We start from the raw sequence: 26,976 nt of genomic DNA, 5'->3' as shown, positions 1-26,976 counted from the left end.
TACCTAACTAATCCTATATATAAGAAATAAAGTTTAAAGTTCCGCATAAACTCATACTGACATCTCAAATATGATTTTACTAAACCCTAACTATGTTTATGTAATTTTAAAAGAGAAAGGCCCAGAGATGAAAGATTAAAACCACCTTTCATTTGAAATTTTCTCAAAACATAAGCCTATTTCTTTTATTTCAAAACATTATGTAATTGTTCTTAAAGCCATTCCATACAGAAGCTAGACAAGGAGAGGACTATGAATAATTCCTCAGGTTCTTAGAATTGCCTAGAAGCAACAAACAGACCTAAACAGTAGACTACACAATTAATTGATTCCAAAGGGAATCTTCACAATTAAATCATCTTAAAATCAAGGCATATCATATAATGTATGGGTGTATTTCACATTAGAGTAGATTTCTTTTCTTTTTTAAAAATTGTTATTGAGGCTGGGAGGTGGTGGTGCACGCGTTTAATCCCTGCACTTGGGAGGCAGAGGCAGGCAGATCTCTGTGAGTTCGAGGCCAGCCTGGGCTACAGAGTGAGTTCCAGGAAAGGCACAAAGCTACACAGAGAAACCCTGTCTCAAAAAAATAAAACAAAACAAAACAAAACAAATTGTTATTGAAATAATAATGTGGTCTTCCTCAACCATGATGTCCTAGGAAGGCAGAAAACAATGTTGACAAGGTCAGGAAAAGTGCTGGAGACTTGGTGGCTTTTGCCAGGTAATGTTATAAAAGAATACTTCAAAAAATGTTAATGGTTTAAAGTTGAGAAATAGAGAGTAGTGACATTTAATAGTGATCTGTGAGGCTTTGGTCAATGTCTGTCAGGACAGTACTTCTGAACTGTAAAGGACATCTTCATATTCTAGACCATACATTAAGATTATTGAACATGGAAAAATTAACTGAGCTTTCAAACTAATGGGTCATGAAATTGGTGTGCACATTATGTTCTGAGTAAAACAAAAAAAAAAAAAAAAAAAAAGCAATATTGAGGGACTCCATGCACTGCCATTACACAGTGCTACTATGCAAACAGTTATCAAAGTCCTTTAGCCAGGAAACTGCAAGAAGTACCACAGGCTCCCTGCTCAGCGACTAGAGATCTACACCTGGGAGACAGAACTACACGTCCTGATGTTACACAGCTGATGTGAGAGGCTGGAGTGCAGAACCAGGAAGCTGAAGCCTGCCCCTCCCCACAGCATGCAGCATTCCCTACTAAATCTTCTGCCACGCAATTTAAAATTGTAACTCTCTTAATTATTTATTTCTTTTCCCATCTCTACATAGAATTTTTAAATACTACATATTGAAAGATTTATTTTACCCATATATTTTGCTCTCTGTTTCTACCACTTCCAAGTAACTGAACAGCAGGATTTTATAGTTTTTGTTCATGAAATTACTTTAAAAGCAAAGTATTGTGCCTACAACAAGGCAGGCGTTCAGCTTCATTTGTTGAAGGAATAAATAAATAGTTTTTTGTGAGTGTCATTTTTTTTTATTTGTAAGTGGGGGGAGAATGTTGTATTTGATGAAAGCACAGCAACTGTAGAGGAACCACAGTGGAGTGGGAGGTGCGTTCTGAAGCAGTGTGTAGTGCAGTTTGCCTAAGGCTTCCAGTGGGAGAAGTCACTGAGCACAGCTCTTCCTGGCAGGGTGAGACTGCCACAGTTCCACCCCAGCCTTTGCATCGCTCCCTCCCATTTTGTTTATAGCTAGTTCAGCAGTAGACACTGGGAAGCAGGTCAGGAAGACATCAAAGTAGCTGCACCGTTCATATTCTGTTCTCCCTTTGGCAGCTCTCGGCCCTGCTTCCTGCTGACACTACAATTTCAGCAATTTAATGAAACCATTGTTTCTGAAAATGACACAGAAACAGACACCTCTAGCCACTTAATTGGGGGCCCTGATAAAGTAGAATCTGCTGTTTTCTAATGCCCTGTTTTTTGAGGGTGTGAAATGGTGAGATGGGGAAAGAGGTTTACTTCTGTTTAAGAGGGTGAACTTGTACAGAACAACTTTAAACTCAGGCTACATTATTACAGTCTGCTATTTCTATGGCACAAACTAAGAGGCCCATCAGAAGCTCACTTTTAATCACTGCAAAGATGTTAATAAAATTATTAGTCTCAGGTTTATGTTGCCCTTAGGTCAATGCAATTTCACTTTCCATAGCAATTCTATATCATACTATGCCATTTATTGCTAAGTGTTCTTCTGTTCCAAATAAGTTTATAAAAGTCAGTTCCTATTTGTTTTTTAGATCCTGTTCTATCTGCCTGTGCCAATAGAGCTGTAGCAGCCTTACAACAATTAAAGTGTCTCAAATACAGTTATAGTTGTCTATGCTTTTATTTAAGGAAATTTCTGTCAACCTGACAAATGCTAATCAAGATGATTGCAAATTTTCTTCATTTTAATTCTGAACGTGCAAAATGATACTGAGATTTCTGTAAAGTCTAGTTTACATGGAGATACATGCAAATGTACTTACAGTATTATGGTACTAAAGCCAAGGCATTAACAAGCTGTGTATTATACACAGAGTGCTGGTAAACTTAAGATATGGAGAGCCCTGATCACAGTGCTTCAACTGAGAAGAGTAGACTATTAAAATATGTTTATGGGATGATAGGTTAATAATGCTAAATCAAACTCTAATATCTAACTTTCCTCCATCATGTCAACATACTAAGGATGGAATTACATGACCACATGATATACACTGAAAACATGCGATAAGTACAGAAACACATTAATGGTGAAATCTCTGTATGAATCATGTATACATGGACACTTCTTCCTGGTTAAAAAAAATATTCAATAGAAAGCTATAACTAAGAGAACACATAATAGACAGGAGCTGGTACACTTCCTTCTAACATCCTGAAGAATGTGAGGAAGTTCTTGCCCACAACTCCTTTCTAATCATGCTGATAGTACTTGCTAATGAAATAATATTTTTAAAAAGAATTAAAGAAAGGGATAAGGGAAGCTGTGTTTGCATGTAGGTAACTAAAACATCTCTGTGAAAATATAAAGGAATAATCATCAACAATTACAGTAAAACTCCAGAAACTGATTAGCAATTATGACAAGGTTTCAGGATAAAAAACTGGAAAACAAGTCAAACATCATTCTATATAACATAAATAAACAAATTTAACTTACATTAAAAACAAAACATAATTTACATTAGTGCACAACCTAACTGCATGATTACCCATCAGTCAAAATATGAATAGAAACTATGAAACTGTTATAGAATTTGAAAATAATGGTTGTGGACATAATCCATGTACAAAATAGGAAGTTATAATATTATTAAGATGAGACTTTTCATGAAATTGATCTATTATCATATCTAAAACTCCTGAGAGTTCATTGCTTAACCCTCAGCAGAGAAGATTCTTCTTGAAGTAGATGGTAATTAACGCAGAGATCCACAACTGGACAACATGAAGTGAGTGAGAGCCTTTGGAGCACTCAGCCATAAATGGGATGTCTTTATCAAATCCCTCCACTCAAAGAGCAGGGATCTATGAGAAAAAGGGGGTGGAAAGATTATAAGAGCCTGAAGTTGCAGATAACTCCACGGAAACAGCAATTTCTGTACATAACAAGACTGTTGTACATATGAACTCACCGAGACTGTGACAGCATGCACAAGCCCAGCTGCAAACACTCAAGTAAAGAACTATCCAGCACAAAGGAGGGAAACTTGTCACAATGGCTATCCCTAACCTAGACTCTGTTTGCAGCTGATAAAGACTGGGAGAGGGAAAACACATCTTCTTCAGGGGAGTGATACTGGTTATACCAACCAAAGTCCAGGGCAGGCTGATGCTCAGAAGTAGCTGTGGAACACAAATTAGATTTTTGTTTTGTTAGTGGTTTTTTTCATTTTATTTTGATAGGAGATAGAAAAAAAGAAATTTGGGGTGTGGATCTGAGAGCAACTGTGGTATGGGAAGGATCAAGCTAGAAGTACACTGTATGAAAATTTCAAAGAATAAATAAAAAAGATTTAGAAACAAATTTATTTTATCATGATGACCTTTAAATAATTCAGAAATTCTGAAACTGAAAGGGGAAAAGTGATAGAGATTATGGGAGAAGTGAAAAATGGGAAATATGAGTGTATTTGTTCAAATCATGTTTTAGGTATGTATACAATTCTCAAAAAATGAAAATTTTAAGATTAGGATTAAAAAACTTCTTAACCTTGAAAGCACAGACTACCTTAAAGGATATGGAGAAACAAGGACTGTTACTCATGGTTAATAAGAGTTAAAAACTGAACCTATCTTTGTAAGATAGTTTGATGTTTTCTTAAAAAAGTTAAACATAATATTAAACACCTCATTTTATCCAGGGAACTAAAAAACTGTATGTTCATATAAGAATCTGCAAACATATTTACTTATAATACTAAAACTTGCTACAATACAGTTCCTTTAATATGCAAATGGATAAACTGTGATACAGAAAAGTAATGCACTAAAATTTGGCACTAAAAAGAACTGGTCTATGCAAGTCATTAAAAAGGGAAGTTTAAATGTATATTATTGACTGAAATAGTTTATACTGTAGGAATACAACATGATATTCTAGAAAAGGCAAAGCTATGGAAACAAACAAAAATCCTCACTAGTTGCCAAATATCACTGGAGAAAAGGGATGAAAGGAAAGAACATGGAAATTTAGGGCTGTAAACATACTCTGTACAAACTACAATGTTCTTCACATTATGATACATCTGTACACACTTAAGATAACAATACGAAGAGTAGTGAACACCAAGAGTAATCAGCAGAGTGAGCCCTCGGACTTAACTTTGATCTTTGGGTCACAGTGACTATCAGTGTTCATTAAACATAACAAATGCACTTCTCTGTTAGGTCTTTGGTAATGGTGCAAGGAGAGGTAGGAGAAGTGCAAGGGATTCTTTATCCTTCATTTTTGATGAAAATTAAAGACTGTTCTAAAATTTCCTTTTAAAGGGAATCCCTTCTACATGTTAAAAGAAAGTTTCACCTCTGCTTCAGAGCTTCCCTACCACTGCTCTCCTTGCTACTCAAATCCTAGAAGAGATTCCCTTCCAATAGTCTCAGTTCATGCAACTTAAACCAATCATTGTATCAATATCTCAGAAATAATGGAATGAAATATTTGTATTTCTTTCTGTTAAGTTTTTTCTCAAAAGTCCACAGGGAAATATAATAATCAAGGACAATAAACCTGTGACTCTCCCTGTATAATTTTCCACATAGGCCATTCAGTGTTCTGTTTTTATTAAGCCAAGCACTTGTAATGTCATTTAGAGACCAGAGTGTTCAAACCAGTAGTAAGCTAAAGTAAGGTGAAAACAAAGCTGGAGTCATAGAATATGGAAGGAGATTAGTAAGTAATTAGAGAAATGGAGTAGAAATTAAAAGAGGCTTCAAAGGACAAAGCTTTTCTGTTTTCTGAAGTTATCACACTATGGGAACTATGTGGCAGATTGTGTGGGGGAGGTTTTCATGGGCTATGGAATCAGACATATAACTTTGCTTAGGTGGCATTGGCCTGAGTTTACATCCAATTAAGAACATAACAAGGAAAAGAATGGATCAGCAAGAAAGGGTGCTCTAACATCCAAGAAGAGTAAGTGTAATGGGAAATGCTGGGAGGCTGAGAGCCAAGAGAATGAAAGACAGAGACGTGGGGGGCATTCTTGATCGTTGATGGAGGATGAGTAAAAGTCAGCAAATTATGGCTAGATAGGAACTGTTCAGAGCTGTACCTGAAACAAGAAAATAAGGCCACACAGAGGAATGGTAATTGAACTGGAATGTTAAATTTGCGAGCTAGGAAGGAGCTACACTTTAAGCTACAGTTGAGGCTGGGCACTGGGTAGTAGGAACAAACACATTCACTGCTGCAGACATGGAGATGCAGTGTTTCTCAGGGTGCAGTGAAGAGATAAGAGTGACGAATGCTGAATGGAGAATATCGAGCTAAGAATCACCACACATACCCTGGCAGGTCAGCTGGCTGGCAGACGCAGCATCAGCAAGATGCTGCGTTTCAGCAGAGTATTGAGTCACCGTCTCCTTTTCTTTTCCAGTCTCATAACTGTAGTACTTGGTGGTCTGATTTGGCTTAATTTTATGTAAGGAAAATAGCACATTAAATTATTACCTGTCTTTGATATAAACTACATCCACATTATGTAGGTAAATGAATTTTATTATGAATTAGAAATAAAATTGAATCAAAATTTTCTTTGGATAAGAGAAGAATAGATTTGCAGCAAAATTAGATAAATAATAGAAAAGAGATAGGTAGGTAGGTAGGTAGGTAGATAAATAGACAGACAGACAGACGATAGCTAAACAGATATAGAAAGATAAACATTCCAACATAGCTCAATTTAGCCTTCCAAATGTTGGTATCTATATGGGTTTAGATATAGTTCTGAATTGATTAGATTTTGTCAACTTGACTAAAGCTAGGGTCATTTTGGAAAAAGAGAGTTTCAATTAAAATAAAACGCTTTCATCATATTGACCTGTAGGCAAGTCTGTGCAGCGTTTTCTTGACTAATGATTAATATTAGCGGGCCCAGCCCATACTGAGCAATAGTATATATTGTTAGGTAGCCCTAGATTTTATATGAATGCTGGCTTAGTCCAAGATATGGACAACAAATGTGTGCCATTTGTTTGAGATCAGTGCTTCAATTTCTGCCTCCAGGTTCATGCCATGAGTTCCTCCCCTTGCATCCCTCAGGGATGGGCTACAATCTGAAATAAATGTTCCCCTTTCCAAGTTACTTTTGGTTATGATTATTATCACAGCAATAGAAAGTAAACTAATATCAGTTCTCAATTATGTCTCTGATCCTAATATCCATTTTAAAATAAAATTTACATGAATAATATCAATGAATATGTTCTCATAAAATGTCTAACATTCAATTATAAAAAAAAAATTAAGGGTGTTTTGCCTGCATATCTTTCCGTGTACTATGTGTATGCCTAGTGTCCATGGAGGCCAGAAGGTGTCAGACCCCCTGAAAATGAAGTTACAGATAGGTGTGGGTCACCATGTGGGTACTGAGAATTGAACCTAGATCCTTTGAAAAGGCAGCCAGTGCACTTAACCATTGAATTATCCCTCTAGTGCCCAAATTTTAATATGTAGAAATTGTGCTATTAAACATATATATGAAACAAGACTATACATTAATTCATACTTTCTTTTTCATTAGTATGTGAAAATTTCAACAAATCAAGAGTTGTAGATATCATTAAAGTAATGTTTCAGTCAGAAAATATCTTGTATAATAAAAAATCAGTGAAACAATATTTCAGTGTATATTTCAGAATGATATTGAATTCTGAATGCTCCCACTAAATCTATAGAATGTCGAGATAACAGGTACGTTCCATCATGCCTATTCTCAGATATTTTAGTAAAACGAAAATGAAAATAAATGCAAAGCAGTCTCTGTATGCTTGTCTATCAGAAACACAATCGTCGCTGTTTAATGCTGAGAAGAGTTCAGAGAAACATAATGCAGATAGAACTGAGGCACAGAAACATTGGGAAGCTGTTCAAATGCAAGTAATTGTCCCATATTTCCACCTATGCTACTTTTCTCCCCAGAATCTATGCTCTGGGTCTAGGTGTCAAAGTATCATCAACAGTATAAAGATACCTTTTATCTTATAATATATTTTCAAAAATCCTATCTTTGTAAACCATATAGCATTGGAAAATACATTACCTAGTTTCATTGGGGAAAAAAAGCCTTGTTTATTTTCCATATAAGATAATAAAAAGCCAGGCTTAGGTTTTTTTTTTTTTTCTTTATCACATGAACTTCATTCTATTCTGAATCCAGAGATCAATTAAGCGTGCATAAATAGAAGACTGTAGTGGAACTTCAATGGGTCTTTCTGTGCATACCAAAGCCAGGGTGGGAAATACCACTTATACAGTCCTGTATCAGGAGTAACGCTGTGCCTGTGTCCCTGCACACACTTACTGTTGGTGGAACAAGTGACATTTAAGCATGTGCTAGAATGATTTTTGAGACAGCTGACTGAAATTTAATGTTAGATTTTTATCTATTTGATCATAACCTTTCACTGACAGTACTTTTACAAATAAACGAATGGAACAGACAAAAAAACTTTCAGTAACAAAATATAATAGCCACCAATATCTATATTAGGTGACAGACATGTACAGTGGTAGAAAGCATTCACATCAAACCTTCACAAGACTGGCCTATTTGGCTTTTACTGTAGCTGTAGATAAAGTTGCGATGCTGTCTTCCTTTCCCACCTCAAGCTCAACCTCATCTTTTCATTATAGTCCTGAATAAATAAAATGTCAGATTTATATATAGAGCTTGCTTGAATAGTCCCTACATCAGAGTGCTGCTTTCTTAAAAGAGCAGAACTGTTAATAGACATCGACTTAGCAAGAACATCTCTGATGGCAAGGGCATTTCTTTAGAGAAAGGGTATGAGCTTGTGGAGCCAGAGAAAACATGAGATCTGATATATAATGCACAACTTTAATATATATATTGTTATACATTTTATATAACTATATCTAATTATATATATATATATATATATATATATATATATATATATATATATATATATATATATATATGATTTGTAAGTGTTCATAGGGTGAGCTGAGGAGACATATATGATTTGGTAAAAAGTAAGAGGGCCAGGTCTGGTTTTCAAGGCTGCAATTCTGATACTTAGTTAGGAAGATGATGAGGAATTATCAAGGCCAGCCTTGTCTACGGGGCAAGTATGAGACCTATTTGGACTACATTAGAACTTATTTCAAAAAACAAAATTAATAAAATAAAAATGATAAGATGTTAATGCTAAAATTCATAGATATAGATTCAACTGACTCATAAAGGGAGGAGGGGCTTGTTCAGAATTTTATTGTCATCCCTTTTAAGATAACAATAAAGAAGCATCAGGATACTGGGACCATTAATAAATTTAAGTGCCAGAGGAAGTTGTAAATGTTGAAGGCATTACTAAGGAATTTTAAAAAAAAAAGACCTTCCTTTGGAGAACAAGTTGTCTTGTATTGAGCATCTAGGTTAGGGTTACTATTGCCGAGATGAAAACCATGACCAAAGCAACTTGGGGAGGAAAGATTTTATTCAGCTTGGCTTCGAAATCACCATTTATTATCAAAGGACATAAGAACAGGGAAACAAGGCAGGCAGGAACTTGGAGGCAGGAGCTGATGCAGAAGTCATGGATGAGTGTTTCTGATTGGCTTGCTTCCATGGCTTGCTCAGCTTGCTTTCTTAAAGAACCCAAGACCACCAGCCAAGGAATGGCACTATCCACATAGTCTAGGCCCTCCATCATCAATCCCTAATTAAGAAAATGCTCTACAGACTTATAGCCTGATATTATGAAGGCATTTTCATAATTGAGGCTCCCTCCTTTCCAATGACACTAGCTTGTGTCAAATTGACATAAATCCAGCAAGTACAGGGATTAACCTATAAGATCTTCCCTGCATGTTACAACTGAGTAGTTGATATTTTTTGAAGCCTAAATAATTCTTATTTGATATAAAGATGATTTCGTGGATGCTGTTTCTTTGTTAACCCAGCAAAGCACTTTAGATTAACAGATTCATACTATATTAGTTCTGTCCTGGGGCATAAATTAAGCAAGCACTCCTTACTGTTCTCTCTTCCTGGAGTATATATTTCAGTAATAAAGAGACATCCCCCCAAAAATAAGGGGATCTCGGTTCCTAAAAACTTTTAGAAGAGATAATATTCCAGAAATAAAATATAGTTCTCATCTCATCAGACATATTTTCAATGTAGATTGGTAAGACAGAGAGATGTCATTTATTAATTCAACAGATATTTTTTGAAGTAAAAAGCAATTGAAAGAAAATTGATACTTGATCTCTTTAAAGTTAGTATAGAAATCTGAGCAAGGCTGGTAGAGAATGTCCAGTGATCAAGAATACTTACTGCTATTCCAGAGGATGTGAATTTGTTCACTATTCCAGCACCAGGAGATCTGACACACCCTCTTTGACTTCCATGGGCACTCCCACATACATATGACCAACTTTCTCTCAAACACACTCATATGCATGAATAATAATAAATCTTAAAAACAGAAAATAAATCTGACCAATTGTAAATACTTGGGAGAGGAATGTCCCTGTTATGCTTAACAAACCAAAGCAAAATGTTTTACTTTAATTCCTCTAACTATTTAATCATAAGCATCCATGCTCACAATTTAGTATACAGAGTACTTTTTCCAAGACACCTTTTATTTTTACATTAAACACATAAAAATAAATGGCAAAAGTAATACATCATCAATACTTTAGATGGCTTAAAAGACTTTCTCAATAACTTCAGCCCAACTATTTGACTCTTTGATAAATCATCCCACTCTTCCTTATCCATCTGTCACTTAGTCTACTTTCTATTACCAAAGTCTCTCAATTTGTTCCCCCCATGCTTCTATCTTTGTCTCTCTCTCAAAAGAAATTGATTTTATCTAACTACACGTATCTATCTCTCATGCAGCTCGAAATGTCAATTGCTTCTTTAAACCAATTCTTTCATGGTATGTCAGGTCAATTAAAGGCTCTCTTTTCTGAGTGTTCCTTCCACTTAACTTGGCAAGCTGTCAGTCTCTGCATGTGATAGAGTTATGCACATGTTTTCCCAACATTTCCTGTCTCATTTATAGATATCATTATATATACTATTTTTTGTGGTAACAAGCTTTCATGGATTTGATATTTGGGGGCAAAGCAAGAACACAGACTTCTTAGAGCAGGTACAGTGTCAACTCAAGCTGATCTTGAATTCACTACATCAGTATCTTGACATATTGCTACAGAAGACAGTCATAATCTAATGTGCTACACAATTTCTATGATTGCCACTTTTATCACTGCTTCATAAGTACAAATTCATACAACACCAAACACTGGCATCTTTGAAGGCTTAGAGATGAAGAGCTATAATGTAGTTCTGACATTAAATACCTCTACAAACTACCAACCATCTTATAGCTTTGGTTATCTGCACTATAGACATGAACCACCTCTCGAACAATGCTAAATTAAATAAGGATATTAAATTAAATAAGGATTAAATAAGGATTAAATAAGGATTAAATAAGGATAATCCCCAAAGGCCCTAGGACATAGAAAGTTCTCAATGGGATGTTAATGACTTCCTTTGATATGCTATCTCATCAGCTATACCATCCCTTCTAAACAGAATTATCTGAAACTCATTTGGAGTTATCAAGAAACGATATAATATGTACAAAATTAGTGGTGCTGCACCAATGTGGTAGAGAACAGGGATTGAGATTTTAAACCGTCTTATCTGAAATAGGAAACTATCATTTTACATGGAGAAGAACTCAGAAAGACGATGATTTAACTTGATCTGCAGATATTACTTACTAGTTATGTGATTTTGAGATAGGTCCTTTACTTCTTTGATTCTTCATTTCTTCACCTGCAAAAATGAGAACATTATAATAGGTCTACATTATTTTGATATAATTAAATAAATTCACTTATTCATTCTGTGAATGAAAGTTTATTAAAATTCAAAACATGAAAGCATTATAAGTAAAAAAGCTCTGAATTAGACAAAAATAATCTTCCATTCTCTCTCAAGCACTACCTTATACTTTAACAGAAGTTTTCATGCAGCCATGGTATCTAATTAGCTACTTAGCCTTACTCAGAATGTGTGTGTGTGTGTGTGTGTGTGTGTGTGTGTGTGTGTGTGTGTGTGTGTGTGTGTGTGTGTTTGTGTGTGTATGTGTGTGTTTGCATGTTCATGAAACACAAAATCTAATCTGTGTATTCTCTAAACAGAAAAGTCTTGGAAGTTACAAGAGTTTTCTTACTAGGTACTCTGAATACATTTGCTTTTAAAAACTGTAAATTTCTTAATGGAATTCTACCATTCTAATACATACAGAATAAAATATATCCTTAACTTTAAAAGTTAAAACATGGAATAAATGAAAGTGATTAAAATTGATGTTTTATAGTTTAGCAATCATATGTGATAAAATGCTCATGTGAACAAACTATGTAACAACAATTTCAACATAATAAAACATTTCCAGATTACTGCCACACCTTGGAATGTTTAGTGTAAAAAATCTAATACAAGATGATAAGAATTTGATTTGGAGTCAGATAGAGAGACTTTTTACATTTTAGTGCAGTCCTGGAAAAATCACATCTGTAAGCAGCTGGTTACTTGTAAAAGGCAGATAATTATATTTATCCTCCTGCTTTTGTTTCTGCTTTGCAATTATTAAATAATATTTGTTATAGGAAAACACTAGTTCATACTGAGTACATAAATAATATTATTTCCCCAGTCCTGAATCAAATTCTCTACACAGTGGCTGTTGTTCTGGCACAGAGTGCTAACCACTCAGCTTTTTAATGGCTTCTTGCACAGTGGTCTTTAAGTTTCTAACCTTTTGAAGCTGTTAAAACAAAGTCAAATAATGATACTGCTGTGACATAAGTGTATGCTAGAATCAATAGATTGTGCTTCTTGGAATAAATTGCAATTAAAGTGGGTTGTGCTTGATTGCTTGACAGTAGGCAGTCTCTCTGGCACAAACAAACTGATGTCCCAGTCTGTTTCATAAACTAATTAGTATGAACTTCACATGCATTTCATCCTGGAACCATCCATTAATATTGATTCCTGTCAACATCATGACTGCGTCATTGAATTTGCCTTTTTCATTTACAGGTACTATTGTTTGTTTTCATCCATTTATAACAACCATTTTAATTTTGTAAGATAATAAGACATCTATGAATTTCTAAGAATCATTCTAACAATTGTAAAATTTTAGAATTGCCACCGGACTATCAGCATTTCTATACATTTAATACAGAATGATTCATTAACAAAAAATAGAAAAGGAAAACAAGGTAGTGAACTGTTCTTATTGCTGAATATTTCCAGCAATAGAAAATACATAGCAGTAGTTAATATCCAGACTAGAACACATGACAAAACAGAACTTCATTAAAAATTTGAATAATCGGAAGACAAAATCAAAATTAATATTCAAAAATGGAAATGCACTATTCTAATGTATAATGTTTTGTATTATTAATTTTAGCAATCTCTGTTCAGTGTGGTTGGTATTCTATATACAATAAATTCAGCATAATTTTTATTGAATATTAGAAATTTATATGCTAAAACACAAAACAATCTTTGACTATAAACTCAAAGCTACTTAACATGTGTTTTTCTCTAATATATATTCATTTATTGCCATGTCATCTGCTTGAGATATAATAAATGTTTGTTTGATGATCAGGAGAAGTGGTGTATTTCCTCTCTGGGGTGACTAGTTCATAATGTTATTATATAGTTTATGAATAATTAGAAAAATGATCTCCAAACACCAATAATGAAAATAATACTGAAATAATAATTATCACAATTGATTGATATGCATCATTTTGACTTATTAAAATGTATTTTATCTCATGTGTGTACAATAACCATGATAACATTTCCATAAATGGTGAAAACATTCTTTGGTTATTTTACCAAATTATATATGTGAGTATTAACTTATACATATCCATGTATTTGTAAAGTAATAACTATATTAAAAGAGTAATTCTAACACAGGGACAATTATTACAGGAAATAAACCTTATTTGACAGTAAGTACACCTAGCTTCACATCTTTTACAAATGATGTGTTTATTTTTCAAAACAAACAAAAATCCTTCAAACTGGCCTTCTCCACTGTCTCATATTTATGTTCAGCACACATTTTAAATACCTGTAAATTTCCCATTTATTATTCCCATTTATGTATTTTACCAGATAATATAATTTATATTTCCTGAGCCTTATGTTTTGCTGGCCTTGTTGCATTTGGACTAACTTCCATCCCCACTACCCAGCAGGACATATGTCCTTCTATCCCCAACAGCATTACAGTAACATGTGTTCCCTTTTCTGCTCATTCTAATCATCCTCTGTGATCATTCATTGTCTTCATGACTGCCATTATAACTGATATAAAAAGGAATGTAATCTAATTTCTAAGAGTCATCATGAAGAGATTTTATGTAAGACAAAATGATGGCATGTTATACCATCCAAAGAAATTTCTGAATAAATTTATAGTAAGGTAAAAAACATCCAAAATAGTAATAAGACCCATATGTTAATAACCTTGAGCAACATGTAAAATTGAGATAGTCACAGAAGTATCTCTGAGTTCTCTTATACTTAAGCTATTCAGGGTTTTCCATTGGGCCCTGTAGTGGGTAGCTGGTCCAGCTTTGACCTGGAAGTACGACCCCCATGGAGGCTTCTGGTAACTGTCATGCCTATGAGGCAGGACCCAGATTGGAGCCCTTAAGTCCTGAGATCCAGATGTGCCAGCTCTCTTCGTTCCTGGATCCTGGACGCTGGAGGCAGGCTGAGCAGAGTTCTCCAGAAAACACCACTGTCTGCTCCTCACCTCTCTCAGACCCTGTAACCTATCCCTTTACTTGTAAGTTATCCCACAAAATAAACCTCCTTTTTAACTATGTGGAGTTGCCTTAATACTTCCACCAATAGGGCCCTTTGCCCAATAGCTAAACTAGATGTAACAGAAGGTTACACATGGTGGCAAAAGATGTCTAGTTGGAGCACTCTCTCCCCTGCTATTAGGAGACTCCATTTGGATTTTTTTTTATATACATATATATTTCAGGAAGCATCTACAGTAGTTGGTTTCCTTATGGTTTTCCAGTGGTCTTTAGTGAATTGTCCATCCACATATTCTCACCCTAAGCCCTCTCTTCCATTGCTCTTCCCATTTAACCCCCTCATTGTCTCTCTATAACTTTATATTCTATTTTCCCCACTTGAGAAATTCTCCCCTGCACTCCCTTACTTGATACCAAATCTCTGTGGTTACATGGATTTTAGCATACATGTTGAGGACTTAAAAGCTAACATCCACATACAAGGGAAATCACACAATATTTGTCTTTTGGATCTGGGTTACCTTACTCGGGATGATATTTTTCATTTTACATTTGCCTGTAAATTTCACAATTTCCTTTTCACAGCAGCAAAATACTCCATCGGGTAAATGAAATGGAGTTTAATTTTCACTTATCTGGTGGCTAGTGAAAATGAACATTTCATTTCTTGAGAACCATGGCCATTTCTCTAGTCCATCTATTGATTAAATTTTTTTCTTGTTTATTTTTGAAAGGTTTTTTTTTTTTTTTTTTTTGGTTTTTTATTGTTTTATTTGCTATTTGAGGATGAGCCTGGAGTCTTGTAGATACTACTTATGAGTTATATGCCAATCCCCCTTAAAAAATTTTGAGATAGGTCTCCTTATAGTACCCAGGCTGGTCTTCTACCTTTTCTGCAGGAATATCTTGTACAAGTGGTCTTCTTGTGGTGGCCTTTTGTCAATATATATTTAGGATCACAGACCTGCATCAATAGGCTGGGCTTAGCTGCTACTCTAACAATTTTTTGTTACGTGACCATTCCTGTTTTTAACTCAAACACTGTTCTAGTCCAAATTAACATCTTTCATGGTTTGGCTCTCTCCTCTAGACTCCAAGGTCTTCACTGTTTTCAACTCTTTTTTTTTTTTTTTTTTTTTTTTTTTTTTATTAATTTATTTTGCAATACAATTCAGTTCTACATATCAGCCACGGATTCCCTTGTTCTCCCCCCTCCCGTCCCCCTCACCTTCCCCCCAACCCCCCCCCCCCATTCCCATCTCCTCCAGGGCAAAGCCTTCCCCACAGACTGAGGTCAACCTGGTAGACTCAGTCCAGGTAGGTCTAGTCCCCTCCTCCCAGGCCGAGCCAAACAATCCTGCATAGGCCCCAGGTTTCAAACAGCCAACTCATGCAATGAGCACAAGATCTGGTCCCACTGCCTGGATGCCTCCCAAACAGATCAAGCCAATCAACTGTCTCATCCATTCAGAGGGCCTGATCCAGTGGGGACCCCTCAGCCATTGGTTCATAGTTCATGTGTTTCCATTTATTTGGCTATTTGTCCCTGTGCTTTATCCAACCTTGGTCTCAACAATTCTCGCTCATATAAACCCTCCTCATTCTCGCTAATTGGACTCCCAGAGATCCACCCGGGGCCTAGTCATGGATCTCTGCATCCAGATCCCTCAGTAGTTGGATGAGGTTTCTAGCACAACAATTAGGGTGTTTGGCCATCCCATCACCAGAGTAGGTCAGTTCGGGCTGTCTCTCGACCACTGCCAGCAGTCTGTTGTGTGGGTATCTTTGTGGATTTCTGTGGGCCTCTCTAGCACTTTGCTTCTTCCTATTCTCATGTGGTCTTCATTTACCATGGTCTCCTATTCCTTGTTCTCCCTCTCTGTTGTTGATCCAGCTGGGATCTCCCGCTCCCCCAAGCTCTCTTTCCCTCAACCCTCGCCTTTCATTACCGCCACTCATGTCCAGGCTGTTCATGTAGATCTCATTCCATTTCTCTGTCATTGGGTGATCCCTGTGTCTTTCTTGGGGTCCTGTTTTCCAGGTAGCCTCCCTGGTGATGTGAGTAGCAGACAAGTCATCCTTGTTTCATGTCTAGTATCTTGCTATGAGTGAGTACATACCATGTTTGTCTTTCTGAGTCTGGGTTACCTCACTCAGGATGATTTTTTCTAGATCCATCCATTTGTCTGTAAACCTCATGATGCCATTGTTTTTCTCTGCTGAGTAGTATTCCATTGTGTATATGTACCACATTTTGTTTATCCATTCTTCAGTTGAAGGGCATCTGGGTTGTTTCCATGTTCTGGCTATTACAAACAATGCTGATATGAACATAACTGAACAAGTGCTCTTATGGTGTGGTTGAGCATTTCTTGGGTATATGCCCAAGAGTGGTATAGCTGGATCTTGGGGGAGATTGATTCCCAATTTTCTAAGAAAGCGCCATATTGATTTCCAAAGTGGTTGTACAAGCTTGCATTCCCACCAGCAGTGGAGGAGAGTTCCCCTAGCTCCACATCCTCTCCAGCATAAGGTGTCTTCAGTGTTTTTGATCTTAGCCATTCTGACAGGCGTAAGGTGGTATCTCAGAGTTGTTTTGATTTGCATTTCCCTGATGATTAGGGATGTTGAGCAATTCCTTAAATGTCTTTCGGCCATTTGAGTTTCCTCTGTTGAGAATTCTCTGTTTAGCTCTATAGCCCATTTCTTAATTGGACTGTTGGGCATTTTGATGTCTAATTTCTTGAATTCCTTATATATTCTGGATATCAGTCCTCTGTCAGATGTGGGGTTGGTGAAGATCTTTTCCCATTCTGTAGGCTGTCGCTTTGCCTTGTTGACCGTATCCTTTGCTCTACAAAAGCTTCTCAGTTTCAAGAGGTCCCATTGATTGATTGTTTGTCTCAGAGTCTGTGCTACTGGTGTTCTATTTAGGAAGTGGTCTTCTATGCCAATGCGTTCAAGACTACTTCCTACTTTCTCTTCTAGCAGGTTCAGAGTAGCTGGATTTATGTTGAGGTCCTTGATCCACTTGGACTTAAGTTTTGTGCACGGTGATAGATATGGATCTATTTGCAGCCTTCTACATGTTGATATCCAGTTTTGCCAGCACCATTTGTTGAAGATGCTTTCTTTTTTCCATTGTGCACTTTTGGCTTCTTTGTCAAAAATTATATGTTCATAGGTGTGTGCATTAATGTCAGGGTCTTCAATTCGATTCCATTGGTCCACATGTCGGTTTTTATGCCAGTACCAAGCTGTTTTTATTACTGTAGCTCTAGAGTAGAGCTTGAAGTCAGGGATCGTGATGCCTCCAGAAGTTGTGTTATTGTACAGGATTCCTTTGGCTATCCTGGGTTTTTCGTTTTTCCATATGAAGTTGAGTATTATTTTTTCCAGGTCTGTGAAGAATTGTGTTGGGATTTTGATGGGGATTGCATTGAATCTGTAGATTGCTTTTGGTAGGATTGCCATTTTTACTATGTTAGTCCTGCCTATCCATGAGCATGGGAGATCTTTCCATTTTCTGACATCTTCTTCAATTTCTTTTTTCAGGGACTTAAAGTTCTTGTCATATAGGTCCTTCACTTGCTTGGTTAGTGTTACCCCAAGGTATTTTATGTCATTTGTGGCTATAGTAAAGGGTGATGTATCTCTGATTTCCTTCTCCGCTTCTTTGTCCATTGTATATAGGAGGGCTACTGATTTTTTTGAGTTGATCTTGTATCCTGCTATGTTGCTGAAGGTGTTTATAAGCTGTATCAGTTCCTTGGTGGAATCTTTGGGGTCGCTCAAGTATACTATCATGTCATCTGCAAATAGGGAAAGCTTGACTTCTTCCTTTCCAATTTGTATCCCCTTAATCTCCTTATGTTGTCTTATTGCTCTGGCTAGAACTTCAAGTACTATATTGAATAAGTATGGGGAGAGTGGACAGCCTTGCCTCGTTCCTGATTTTAGTGGAATTGCTTTGAGTTTCTCTCCATTTAATTTGATGTTGGCTGTTGGCTTGCTGTAAATTGCCTTTATTATGTTTAGGTATGTTCCCTGTATTCCTGATCGCTCCAATACCTTTATCATGAAGGGGTGTTGGATTTTGTCAAATGCCTTTTCTGCATCCAGTGAGATGATCATATGGTTTTTTTCTTTGAGTTTGTTTATATGGTGTATTACATTGACGGACTTTCGTATGTTGAACCACCCTTGCATCCCTGGGATGAATCCTACTTGATCATGGTGGATAATTGTTTTGATGTGTTCTTGGAGTCTGTTTGCCAGTATTTTATTGAGTATTTTTGCATCAATGTTCATGAGGGAGATCGGTCTGTAGTTCTCTTTCTTTGTTGTATCCTTGTTTGGTTTAGGAATTAGGGTAATTGTAGCCTCGTAGAAGGAGTTTGGTAATGTTCCTTCTGTTTCTATTGTGTGGAACAATTTAGAGAGTATTGGTATTAACTCTTCTTTGAAGATCTGGTAGAATTCTGCGCTGAAACCATCTGGTCCTGGGCTTTTTTTGGTTGGGAGACTTTTAATGACTGTTTCTATTTCGTTAGGGGTTATTGGACTATTTAAATAGTTTATCTGGTCTTGATTTAACTTAGGTATGTGGTACCTATCCAGAAAGTTATCCATTTCTTTTAGGTTTTCCAGTTTTGTCGAATAGAGGTTTTTGAAGTATGACCTGATGATTCTCTGGATTTCCTCAATGTCTGTTGTTATGTCCCCCTTTTCATTTCTGATTTTGTTGATTTGGATGCTCTCTCTCTGTCTTTTGGTTAGTTTGGATAAGGGCTTGTCTATCTTGTTGATTTTCTCAAAGAACCAACTCTTTGTTTCATTAATTTTTTGTATTGTTCTCTTTGTTTCTATTTTATTGATTTCAGCTCTCACTTTGATAATTTCCTGGCGTCTATTTTTCCTGGGAGACTGTGCTTCTTCTTGTTCTAGAGCTTTCAGGTATGCTGTTAAGTCTCTAGTGTGAGATTTCTCCAACTTATTTATGTGGGCATTTAGTGCTATGAATTTCCCTCTTAGTACTGCTTTCATAGTGTCCCATAAATTTGGATATGTGGTGTCTTCATTTTCATTGATCTCTAGGAAGTCTTTAATTTCTTTCTTTATTTCTTCCTTAACCCATTGGTGATTCAGTTGGGTATTATTCAGTTTCCATGAGATTGCAGGTTTTCTGTAGTTTTTGTTGTTGTTGAAATCCAACTTTAGACCATGGTGGTCTGATAGAACACAGGAGGTTATTCCAATTGTTTTGTATCTGTTTAGATTTGTTTTGTGGCCAAGTATGTGGTCAATTTTAGAGAAGGTTCCATGGGGTGCTGAGAAGAAGGTATATTCTTTTTTGTTAGGATGGAATATTCTGTAGATATCGATTAAGTCCATTTGAGTCATGACATCAGTTAAGTCCTTTATTTCTCTGTTAAGTTTCAATTTGGGAGATCTGTCCAGTGGTGAAAGTGGGGTGTTGAGGTCTCCCACTATTAATGTGTGGGGTTTTATATGTGATTTAAGCTTTAGTAATGTTTCTTTTACATATGTGGGTGCCCTTGTGTTTGGGGCATAAATATTCAGAATTGAGACTTCATCTTGGTGGATCTTTCCTGTGATGAGTATGTAATGCCCTTCTTGATCTCTTTTGATTGATTTTAGTTTGAAGTCTATTTTGCTGGATATCAGGATGGCTGCACCCGCTTGTTTCTTAAGACCGTTTGATTGGAAAGTCTTTTCCCAGCCTTTTATTTTTAGGTAGTGTCTATCTTTGAATTTGAGATGTGTTTCTTGTATGCAGCAGAAAGATGGGTCCTGCTTTCGTATCCATTCTGTAAGCCTATGTCTTTTTATAGGTGAATTAAGTCCATTGATATTGAGGGAAATTAATGACCAGTGATTGTTCATTCCTGTTATTTTTTGGTGGTGATGTGTGGGTACTTCTATACGTTGGGGTTTACTGCTGTGGCTTTATCTGTTGCCTGTGTTTTCGAGGGTGCATCTGACTTCCTTAGGTTGGAATTTTCCTTCTAGTGCTTTCTGTAGGGCTGGGTTTGTGGATAAGTATTGTTTAAATCTGGCTTTGTCATGGAATGTCTTGTTCACTCCATCTATGGTGATTGAAAGTTTTGCTGGGTATATTAGTCTAGGTTGACATCCATGGTCTCTTAGTGTCTGCATTACATCTGTCCAGGTTCTTCTGGCTTTCAAAGTCTCCATTGAGAAATCGGGTGTTATTCTGATGGGTTTGCCTTTATATGTCACTTGGCCTTTTTCCTTTGCTGCTCTTAATATTCTTTCTTTATTCTGTACGTTTAGTTGTTTAACTATTATGTGGTGAGGGGACTTTTTTTGGGGGTCTAGTCTGTTTGGTGTTCTATAAGCTTCTTGTATCTTCATAGGCATTTCCTTCTTTAAGTTGGGAAAGTTTTCTTCTATGATCTTGTTGAATATATTTTCTGTGCCCTTGAGTTGGTATTCTTCTCCTTCTTCGACCCCTATTATTCTTAGGTTTGGTCTTTTCATGGTGTCCCAAATTTCTTGGACATTTTGGTTCATGACTTTGTTGGCTTTAGTGTTTTCTTTGACTGATGAATGTATTTCTTCTACTGTATCTTCAACGCTAGAGATCCTCTCTTCCATCTCTTGCATTCTGTTGATTATACTTGCATCTGAAGTTCCCAATCGTTTTCTCAGATTTTCTATTTCCAGCATTCCCTCTGTTTGTGTCTTCTTCATTTTTTCTATTTCCCTTTTCAGGTCTTGGACTGTTTCCTTCATTTGTTTCATTGATTTTTCTTGATTTTCTCTCAGTATTTTATTGTTTTCTTCCAGGACTTTATTGATTTCTTCTAATTTGTTTGCCCTTTCCTCTAGTTGTTTACAGCGTTCTTCACATTTTTTTTGTCTTTTCCTCTACGCAAGCCTCTAGCTTCTTCATGATGTCATTCATAAGGCTGTTTTCTTCTGCTTCTTCCAATTTCTGATATTCAGGTCTAGGTGTTGGAGGAGGGCTAGGGCCAGGTGATGCTGTATTGCTATTCATTTTGTTGTATATATTTCTGCCTTGACGTCTGCCCATCTCCTTGTTGTTTCCTTCTTGGCCTTATCCGCACACTTGGTTCAGACAGACCAGTGTTTGAAAAGGGAAGTCAGTGTTCCAAAAGGGAAGTCCGGAGCAAGATGGGAGCTGGGGGCCGGCCTCTGAGTCTCAGGAAGAGGCTTGGGGCTCAGGCGGATGGGCGTGGGTGCAGGGCGTGGAGACTGCAGGGTCTGCCAGGGGTCTTGGAGAAGGGGATCCTTCCCGGTGGGGCTAGCAGGGAACCTGCCCGGTGGCCAGGACCTGGGGCCGAGTTGGGCAGGTCTTCCCTGGAGTGGCTGGTGCCCAGGGATGGGGTCTGGGGCAAGGAAGGGTACTCACGAGTGTTCCAAAAGGGACGTCCGGAGCAAGATGGGAGCTGGGGGCCGGCCTCTAAGTCTCAGGAAGAGGCTTGGGGCTCAGGCGGATGGGCGTGGGGGCAGGGCGTGGAGACTGCAGGGTCTGCCAGGGGTCTTGGAGAAGGGGATCCTTCCCGGGGCGGCTAGCAGAGAACCTGCCTGGTGGCCAGAACCAGTATTCCAAAAGGGAAGTCCGGAGCAAGATGGGAGCTGGGGGCCGGCCTCTGAGTCTCAGCTTTTATTTTTCTTTATTTTCTAGATAAAATCCTCTGTTAAATGTATAGGTAACAAATATTTTCTCTCAATCTCCAGGCTGCCTCTGCATTCTGGTCACTGTTTCCCCTGCTGTGCAGGGCCATTTTAACTTCACAAGGTCCTGTTTACCAGTTATTAGCCTTTTTTCCTGAGGACACAGAGTCATATAAAAAAATCATGAATTTGCCTATGTCTTGAAGGCTTTCTCCAGATTTTCCTGTAAAGGTTTTAGAGTTCCACGTCTCACCTTAGGACATTTGATCCATTTGGAATCAACTACAAAGCATTCACCAAAGTACAAGGTGAGAAATAGGAATGTGGCTTCTTCTCCTTCAGTATAATCCACTTTTCTCACTGTCATTTGTTGAAAAGATTGTCTTTATTGAAATGAGGATTTCTGGTATCTTTGGTCAAAAATTACATGGTTATGGTTGTGTGGGGCTATATGTTTTAAAAAGTATTTTTATTTTTGTGGGGCTTTGTGTACAGCTTAAGAAAGTACTTTATAAGGATTATCTAATCTTTGTAAACAGACTGGCAGACATCAAGTGCTCAATGAATGCTTATTATATAAATTTAAAGTCATCAACATTCAAAATAGTTATAATTAATATTTACCAAATTTTCTGATCATCTCAATTTGCACATAGGTATATATTTAGATAGTATCATTTTTTCTTACAAATGTCAATGAAAAAAAGAAACAACAAATTTAGTAAGTTATCAAACTTGAAACTGTATAACTAACTACTTTATTTAATAGGAAAGATACTAATGTCAAAATGTAGAGATGCCATCACGATAAAAATTCTAGAGAGAATAAGCATGGAGGGAACAAATCTTAACACAACAAAGGCTATATGAGAGATACCCCCAGCCAACATCATCATTAATGGAGAAAAGCTTGAAGCAATTCCTTTAAAATTAGAATGAGAATGAGACAGGGCTGTCCAGTATCACCATTCTTCTTCAACACACTACTTGACATACTAGCTAGAGTATTAAAATGAGAAAAGGGAATCAAAAGGAAAGAATAAATCAAATTATCCCTATATGCAGGTAATATGATATTATATGTAAAAGATGACAAAAAAATCACTAGAAAACTAGAAATGATCAACGGCTTCCACAGAGTGGCAGAAGAACAATATCAATTTACAAAAAAGAATCAAAATATTTCTCTACACCAAAACCAAACATGCTCATAAGGTGATTAGGAACATATCCCTAGTCACAATAGCCTCAAAAATATCTGGGAATGAACCTACCCAAGGAAATGAAAGATCTCAGCAATAAAATGTTAAATTGCTTAAGAAAGAGATTGAGGAAGACAACAGAAACAGAAAACCCCACATGTCCAAGAATCAATATTGTGAAAACAGCCATTTTATCAAAATCAATTAGAAATTCAGTGCAATCCTTTATTCAATAGAAGCTGAAAGATTTCCTAAGACACACATAGAAACACAGAGACCATGGTTAGACAACACAATTCTGAACAAAATGAACAATGCTGGGGGCGGTGGGCTACCAAGCCAGTCTAAACAGAGCCACAGCAATAAAAACAGTATGTTATTAGCACATAAACAGATAATGTACACCTCTGGAACAAAATAGTAGAAGATGCAAATGGGAGCACACATAATTACAGTCACTTGATCTTTGAAACAGATGCCAAAAACATACAGTGGAAAAGAGACAGTATCTTCAATGAATAGTTATAGGAAATCAGATGTCCATATGCAGAAGAATGAAATAAGGTCCATATCTATCACATTGCAGAAGAATTCACTTCAAATGGATCAAAGACCTAATGTGAAATCTGAAACACTTGGAACTTCTAGAAGAAAAGCCGGGGTAGAGGAAAACCTTCAGGATATAGATAGGTGTAGGAAGTAAATTTCTGAGTTGGACACAATCTACTCATGAATTAAGTAAGGCCAAATTATGACAAATGGGACTTCATAAAACTAAAAAGCTTCTATTCAACTAAGGAAACAATCAATCAAACAAAGAGGAAGCCCACAGAATGGGAGATAATCAGCTACACATTTGGCAGAGTATTAATGTCCACAAACTCAAATATCAAAGAATCAAAAACACAAGTGACCCAATTAAAAAGTGAATTGTGATGTTAACAGATTTCAAAGGAAGAAATAAATCATAGCTATTAAATATCTCAAAAAATATTCATCATCCTTAGTAACTAAGGAAATACAAATTGAAACAACTTAGAGATTTTATCATAATCCAGTCAGAATGGCTAAAATGAAGAAAACAACTGACAATTGCTGAGGAGGTATGGTCTTATTGAAGGAGGCTCATCACTGGTGGCAGGTCTGAGATTACAGAGTCTCACCTAACTTCCAGGTTTTTTGTTTGTTTGTTTGTTTTGTTTACTTTCTCTCTGCCATGTCTTTAATGTTTCAAAATATGATCATTCAGCTTCCTACCCATGCTGTCATGTCTGTCATTTGCTTCAATATATCCATGCTATAATAGTGTCTTACCCTCTAAAGTATAATCCCAAACAAACTAACCAAAACAAAGAAGAAAGGAAGGAAGGAGGGAGGGAAGGAAGGAAGGAAGGAAGGAAGGAAGGAAGGAAGGAAGGAGGAAGGAAGGAAGGAAGGAAGGAAGGAAGGAAGGAAGGAAGGAAGGAGGAAGGGAAGGAAGAAAACAACTAAGAAATGTTGGCAAGGATGATAGAAAGAGGAACACTCATCCTCTCTTGGTGGAATTATAAACTGGCACATTCATACTACTCTTTGGCATATGTCCAAAGGACTCAATATTCTACTCATAGATATTTCTTGCTCAGACATTGTCATTGCTGTTCTCTTCACAACAACTAGGAAATAGAAATAACCTAGATGTCTTTTAACAAAGGGATTGCTAATGAAAAGTGTGCTGTATATACATAATGGAATAATATTCAGTGATAATGAAAAAATGAAATCATGAATTTTGCAGGCAAATGGATGGGCTAGAAAACTAAGAAATCAAGACTCAGAAAGACAAATGTTTAAAGTTTTCTCATCTATGGTTCCTAGGTACAGATCTTCAGATGTGAATAAATAATTTGGGGTACCTGAAAAATTGGGAAAGGGAAATTAGACTGTGCCAGGTAGAGCACTAGAGAGGAGCACAGCAGTATGCAAGTAATACGAAGACAGACATTGGAAAATGAGGAGTTGTTTTAAATGGGGAGGGTGGAGGAAGTTAATAAATAAGGAGAGTAGGGGGAAATATCACTCTGAGGATGTTTGAAAAAGCTATAAAGGATGATTTTATTCTATATTCACCTAAATTATATATAATACATATAAGTGTATGTATATAGCTTAAATGGAGTTATAGAACTTGATTTAATAAGGTTCTCTCCGAGAGTCATACACTATATAACAAAACCTCAGTAATGGGCTTGAGAAATTGTCTTTTGATTTGCTGGTTTTGCAAGTCTAAGAGAGACCCAAAACAATATAGGGAACTACTATTGTCCCTGGATTCCTCCCATAAGTTGAAGTTAAGCCCTTACTGATGAAGATACCAAAAGATTCAGAGACAGAACTCATGAACTGAGCTGGAACTGACTGGAAATCCTCATCAAAGAAGACTAGCTTTTGTAGTAGCCTAACGTGGTGTGCAAACTACCGAGGAAGAAAATGAACCAATGCTCTCACCTAGTTGTGACAATTATGAATCACAACAATGATCAGCATGGCAACATATTCCTAAAGATCCAATAGTGTTCTGTTTGTCTTGGAAGTAAACAACATCTGCCAGATTTGACTTAAAAACAGACGAACAGAAGGAAAATGATAATGCTTAGTCCTGGAAACCCAGATAACCAAACAAAGCGAGTAAAGTCATGGATCTTAGAGGAAAACTTATAACTGCCACTTCACTAAACTAGCATACTACTTAGCTGCATTACAAATACTTATATTTTTTCCCATAACTATTATAACTCTCACAATCCATCCCCAATTTTTTTCAATAGAGAAAGCCACAACTAGTCAAAATGCAGAGAGCAAGTGAATGTGAGCAATCCACCATCAAGTACTACATTTACAACACAATCCCTACCCCTAGGACTCAAAAGACACTGAGGAAGAGGTGACAGAAGGAATGTAAGAGGCAGATAAGGAAACCTACTATAAGATCGTGTCTTCTAAATATATCAAGAAAGCCAGATCCATGAATCCTCAAGAATATGGCTGACTAAGCAAGACTTGAACAATGTCAAAATCAATTTCCATGTTAAAATGAAGGAGGAGCCTCAAGGGGCCCCAACAATAGATGAAGAACTACAGGCAATTAATGGCTGCTGACACAGGGAGGGATGAGCCTCTAAATGATTATGGAATAACACGTTGTTATCCCTAAAATATATGTACACACAAGCCATGTTAAATGGATTTAGTAGGTTAGACTTCTATTATGTATAATTAAATAAATGTATATAATTAAAATTTAAAAAAAGCCATGAATTGAGAAAGAGTGTGTGGGGAAGGTAATCAGAGGGGTTGGTGGGAGGAGAAACAGGTAAGAATTGAGGAAACTAAATTCTAATTAAACATACACAGTTAATACTGCTCAGAACAATAACTTTTGCTCTCTGAAAGGGAAATAAATGTCTTACTGACTTTGAAGTGTCCTAGACTGAGTATATTATC

General features: G+C 36.7%; 1 protein-coding gene across 42 annotated transcripts in view; it reads right to left on the bottom strand.

Moving 5' to 3' along the window:
- The window catches only part of Ptprd (protein tyrosine phosphatase receptor type D), a 2,293,154-nt gene that overhangs the window by 1,997,870 nt on the left and 268,308 nt on the right, over nt 1–26,976 (bottom strand). For all 42 annotated transcript variants that reach the window (XM_052717072.1, XM_052717069.1, XM_052717068.1 and 39 more), the window contains exon 2: nt 11,516–11,570. The gene's annotated coding sequence lies outside the window, so the exon portion shown is untranslated. The remainder of the gene's footprint in view (nt 1–11,515; nt 11,571–26,976) is intronic.

The sequence above is a fragment of the Peromyscus californicus genome, unplaced genomic scaffold (assembly GCF_007827085.1).
Source record: "Peromyscus californicus insignis strain IS unplaced genomic scaffold, ASM782708v3 Scaffold_5__1_contigs__length_169319896, whole genome shotgun sequence".
Classification (NCBI taxonomy): domain Eukaryota; kingdom Metazoa; phylum Chordata; class Mammalia; order Rodentia; family Cricetidae; genus Peromyscus; species Peromyscus californicus.
The sequence above is the reverse complement of the archived record's forward strand: the minus strand, read 5'-3'. Positions and strand labels throughout refer to the sequence as shown.